The following is a 5,469-nucleotide window of genomic DNA, read 5'->3' on the forward strand; positions in this document are numbered from 1 at the left end:
TAAACTAAAACTTCTGGATAGGCACTTTACCACTCACTCCTCTAAAAAACAAACAAACAAACAAAAAACCAACAACAAAAACAACAGTAAACCCATCAGATTAAAAGCACAAATAATCCCCAAATACTATTTAGATTTGTCTTGCACTGCATTAGCAATGAAATGCATAGTCAGAACAGGCATAAATTGATTCATACTGTGTTTTATTTTCCTCCAGTCAATATGAGCTGTATTCATTAAAGAAATGTTATGTTGGCTTTCAGATATTTTACAGCAAGCCTTTTTCTTCTGGACCAGGACACAAGCTTTAATTTACGACCAGAGGAGGAAGAAAAGAAATTTTATGTTGATGGATCTTTAAAGGAATGTCTGCTTGAACCCCATTCAAAAGAAAATTCATAGACTTAAGTGTGTTATTGATCATTTTTGCATTGTGGAAAAAGCTTGGAGCCCCAGTTGGACCCTTAGAAACTGTGTGTGAAAGGTATGTGTGTGAGACCTGGCACGTTATCTGTCTGGAGCATTTTATTCTTTTTTCCTTTACAGTTGAATTTTAACTCCTACTTTGAATATTTTCAGTTATAGATTTCTACAGATTGCCGCCAAATTTGCAAATACCTCTTTGTGAATGTATACTTTTAAGTTAATGTCTGTTTCAGTTTGAGAATATTCTATCAATAACTAAAAGTTCTTTATTGGAATGTGGGTTTCCTGTGGGTATGCTGATAGCTGCAATGAAAGAGGAAGCCCAAAAGCAAAATGTTATGGGTTGAACATCAGTAACATTATCACCAGTCACTGGAAAAGAACAAGGGATTCTACAGCCACCTATCTCATGCATTTTGCCTTTCACGATAATGTGAAATGCCATAGGAAATGGAGGTAGGCCGATAGAACAGAAATTTAGAAGGAGGAAGTCTTCTGCTCTCTCTCCATATTGCCTTATTTTCAATTTCATGGACTTTTTTTCCATCTTCAGTGCTTACTTCAATACTTAGGGTCATTCTTTCTTAAAAATAAATTTTGTGAAAGATATTAATGGTATTGCTCATGATAATAAGCAAAATAACTTCTTGATCATAGAAGTTTTTCTGGAGGAAATAGGAAACATGACAGATAATTTTGAGCATGCACGTGCACATATGTGTCAATCATATTACACCTAAAGATGGAGTATCGATGTTTCCTTTCTAATACAAATTACTAGTTAGCTTACTTGTGACTGAATGTAATTTGACAATATAACTCTTGACTATTCTCTTATGGGACTGAGAGAAAAATACTTGTGATTTTTGTTGTTTGTTTTCTTTTTGTTTTTCTTTAAACAAAAGCTATTTCTTCAGAAATGCAGAACTTGGCAAAAGTTGTTGCAATATGTCATATAACTTATATGTCATATAAGTAATGAAGATCTCAGAAAGTTCCCTCTTTTAAGTACGGCCGTGAAAGGAGTGGAATATACCTTCAAGTTAATGAACAAAGATGATTTAATGAATGGACCAGAAACAAATACGCAAACAAGGATTGTTATATAAAATACTTCCCCTTTGAAGTCATTATTAATGATTTGGAAGATTCAGTTGGAGTCACCCCAGCAGTTATTTACATTATCAAACAACATATTTTAGAGCTGAAAAACAAGAATAAGGCTCTAGATTTTTATTAATATCTTGTTTTTACAGCAAAATCTGATGTTTCTGATCAGTGCCTTTCACATGCAGGTTTAAAGCTAATTTGTAACATCAATATTAATGAATATGTCAAAACATATGTTTTGGTGTGTTGGTTATTTGATTTTATAACTAGTCTACAAAAGACAAAGAAGAACCCCATTGTTTTCAGTTATTAATTTGTCATTTAGATATCAAAGACATGGTAGTTTTCCTGCACCTTGAATGGTACAGAAAAACAGAGTAGAACTCTAGTCTGCTTTTCTGGATAAGACAGTATTCATAGATAATTCATTTTCTTCTTGTCTCCAGGACTGTAATACTTCAGAGAACCATGGCCAGTGATTGTCTGAAGAAAATTAATTTCTGTAGAGTATTCAAGATAATTTTGTCTGTGAATACCAGTAATAACACTGTACTTCATTTCTCCACTTCTATGCACAGTTTGACCGGGATTCTTTTTACCCTTATTTCTACACTTTAAACAACTGTTTATATAAGCAGGTAAGTTTTCTTTTTTTTCTTCATTTCTTACTTCTTCACTGCAATTTTTTTTACTTTTTTTTTTCTTTTAAAAGAAAATTCCCTTTTCTTTTCCCCCTAAAATGTATAATGCTCTTTACTCGCTCTTAATAATTTAAATAGATGTTTTCCAGCCTGGCTGAAGAATGTCTGAAACAGTTTGAAGTTCAAGGGGATGTTTGTGTGTGTTTTGGCCTATGTTAAGCAGTTAAAAAAGAGTGCTGGTGTCTTACTAGAGGAAACTTCTGGCTTCCAACTGAGAACCTCTTGAGAGCTTATTTGTTGCTGTACGTGCTCTGTCTGGTATGGCACTGATACTTTTCACATTTTAGAGATTTCTCTTTATGACCACCACTTCTTCTGTGAGTATTCTAGCTTCTCCTCTCCTTCTCTTTTTCTTTGTAGGGAAATAGAATTAATGAAAGCTAAAAAAACAAGCCAAAACAAAACTAAGCACAACTCCCAGCAATGTCTCTGAAAAGTAACCTGCCAAAAGAGAAGGGAAACTATTCTCCAGTTCCCTTATGGTATGCATAATAGAGGTAAATGACCAGTTTCTTGGTTATTAACTGTTTTTGTTTTAGATTTTTCCAAATGTGTTATGAATCTTAGTGACCACAAAAGTAAAATAAAATAATAATACTAATAACAGTAGACATTTTTTGTGATTTTATTTTCTGTTTACTTCTAGGAAAATTCTGGTTAGGCTAAGGATGAAACAAATCACCACTCAATTTTAGAAAGATATTAAATCTACAATTGACTGCTTTTCTAAAACTCAAAATGTTTGTCTGATTGTTTGGTGAGAATACAGAGTGTAAGTGCCTGTGCCTACCTATTCTTCATTGACCTTTCAACTTTCTTACTGTCGGGGGACACAAATTCTGTGATCCTGTCCTCATGCTGTTTCTTTTGTCATTATCTATGATTTATCTTCCCTATGGCTTGTCAAACTTGAGTTATTTTTAATCCTTTTCTGGGCCTCCCTGAAGGCATTATATCATATCTCTTGACACTGCACATGATCTCCTACTCCCTATTGTCCTACCCTATTCAGATTCCCTGTGTTTCTTTGCTACCCCTGACATGGTGCCAACTATTATTCCCCCTTTTTAATAAATCTGCAGACTTGAACAAACTACAGCCATTGTCATTTTTCCAAACAATTTGTACGAACACATTAAACAGAATCAGTCACAGTAACAAATCCTTCAGGGCCTCAGTTGTTATCTTCTCATTTTCAGTAGATTGTTCTGGGACACAATTTTATGGCAAAATATAGTTTGGCTGGTTTACTTTAACCTCTCACTTCATTAGTCAGAGTAATATCTGGAAAAGGTTGCAGCTCTTCTCACTATTTGGATTAACCATTTCTGCACCTTTCAAAGGCAGATTGTGTTTGAAAAGAAAATATTTTTCAATTATTTATTAACTGTATTCAAACTGAGTATCTTGCAGAGGAACTCCTTTCCGTTTGGAATGCTTCTGTGTTTACTTGAGTATAGTATTTGCAAGGCTTTTCTCTGCTCAGGAAACACCTTTTGCATAGTGTTGTGGCTGTAGATTCCAACACATATCATCTACAGGAGATTTAAGCATGTTTGCGTTAGTGAAATGAAGCTGGAATTAAGCTTAAGTTTTTCCACAATGTAATAGTGCAACTTGCAACTAAAAATTACAAGAATTTTAGCAGTTCTCCTGAAATAATAATCATAAACCTCAGGAATTCAGACTATGGTGTCATCTTTAATAGAACCAAAATACTTAAAAAAACAAACCGCAAACAAACAAACAAAAAACCAGAAAAAAAAAAAAAAAAACGCAACCAAAAAAACAGGAAAGTCACAGTTTAAACAAGCAGTAGTAATTCTGTCATGTCATGACTTTTCAGTTCTTCCCCCTTGTAAATTACTGTTTTCAGGATATAGAAAATTATATACAAGTTGTAGGTAGTGATGCCGACATTCTTGCATGAGTTTCAGAAGTCAGTTCCAGTGACACAAATAGTATGCTGACCTCACATGGAAAACAGAAGATGGAGCTAAGAAATATAAGCTAGTTTGATGCTTTTAAAGTCTCTATTCAGAAATTATATCTGCATTTCTTAATTCTGTATTTTATTTGCAGAATATTTGGGCAGAAAAGTAAGTACTTGATTCCAGTAGGGATGGATATTTATACAGTTGTGGAATGTATGTGCAGTCCAGCCAAATTTCTATGACTGTGAAGAAATTCAAAGTTTTTAAGTGTCCACATAGAGTTTTAGTCAGTATGTCTGAATATGAGGCTGAACCAGAAAGTGCTTTACTGGCTAACGTCATTAGTCATTATTTTTCCTTGTAATCTCTACAAGACTAGCTAGAGATTGAAATGATTTTAAATGGATGTAATAGTTGTATATTTTTATTTTTTAGTTTTGGGAAGATAAATTAGAATTCACTCAATTATGTGATAATTGTGAAATGTAAAGTCAAAATATCTTCGTGGTGAGAACAGCAATGATGTTAGCTTAGAAATGTCTAAAGCTGTTTGTTTAGAGTTAAAAGGTACTTCTTCAGGATGTGTATAAATTGTCTTTGGTTTTTTGTTTTGTCTAAATGGAAGAAAACTGGGCAATTCCTGCTTGATTCTTAATAGTGTCTGATGGTTCTCTTTTGACTGCAAATTGTTCTTCAGGGAATAAAGAAGGCCTGAGACTATATTACTTTCCTTGCTAATGATTAGATATACGTGAGCCACCAAGAGGGTTCAAAAACTGGGGGGTTGCATGACCGTATGTCATATCCAAGGGCTCAGTCTCAGCCCCCAGAGTTTCCAGTCTGGTCTGCTCAATTGGAAATGCTCAAACTGATCATCAAACTGCCAAAACCTCCAGCTCTTGTAGACTTCTATTCAAGAGTGAATGTCTTGCTCTATAAAGCCAGACAACTCTAATTATTCTGGATTGGTTTTAGTTGCCAAAAAGTTGATGTTCAAACTCTAGCAAACACCAGTGTCAGTTTCAATGTAGATCTGAAGGCATTTAGATGCTGGAAGGCTCATCTGAGGAAATATTGTTTTACTTTTGTAGGTGATACAGTGGTAACATGTTTTGTGTGGTTGAACACAAAGATTAATGTTTATCCACCCAATATGCTGTCCATTTAGATAACTCATCCAGTTACTGGCTTTTTTGTATATCCAGCCCATTACAAACACTGAAACAAATTATTTGGCTTTCTAAAACTATTGACATGTCCAGAAAAAGTTAATTACTGTGTTTTCAGGAAAGGTGAAT

General features: G+C 34.1%; 1 long non-coding RNA gene across 1 annotated transcript; it reads left to right on the forward strand.

Annotated features, from left to right (window-relative positions):
- The first annotated feature begins 211 nt into the window (after positions 1-211).
- On the forward strand, positions 212-2,802 carry LOC107321329. The gene is made up of 3 exons (XR_004307334.1): positions 212-484; positions 1,983-2,174; positions 2,598-2,802. It is a non-coding gene; the product is annotated as an uncharacterized LOC107321329 (long non-coding RNA).
- The last annotated feature ends 2,667 nt before the right edge of the window (positions 2,803-5,469 follow it).

The sequence above is a fragment of the Coturnix japonica genome, chromosome 1, assembly GCF_001577835.2.
Source record: "Coturnix japonica isolate 7356 chromosome 1, Coturnix japonica 2.1, whole genome shotgun sequence".
In the NCBI taxonomy this organism is placed as follows: Eukaryota; Metazoa; Chordata; class Aves; order Galliformes; family Phasianidae; genus Coturnix; species Coturnix japonica.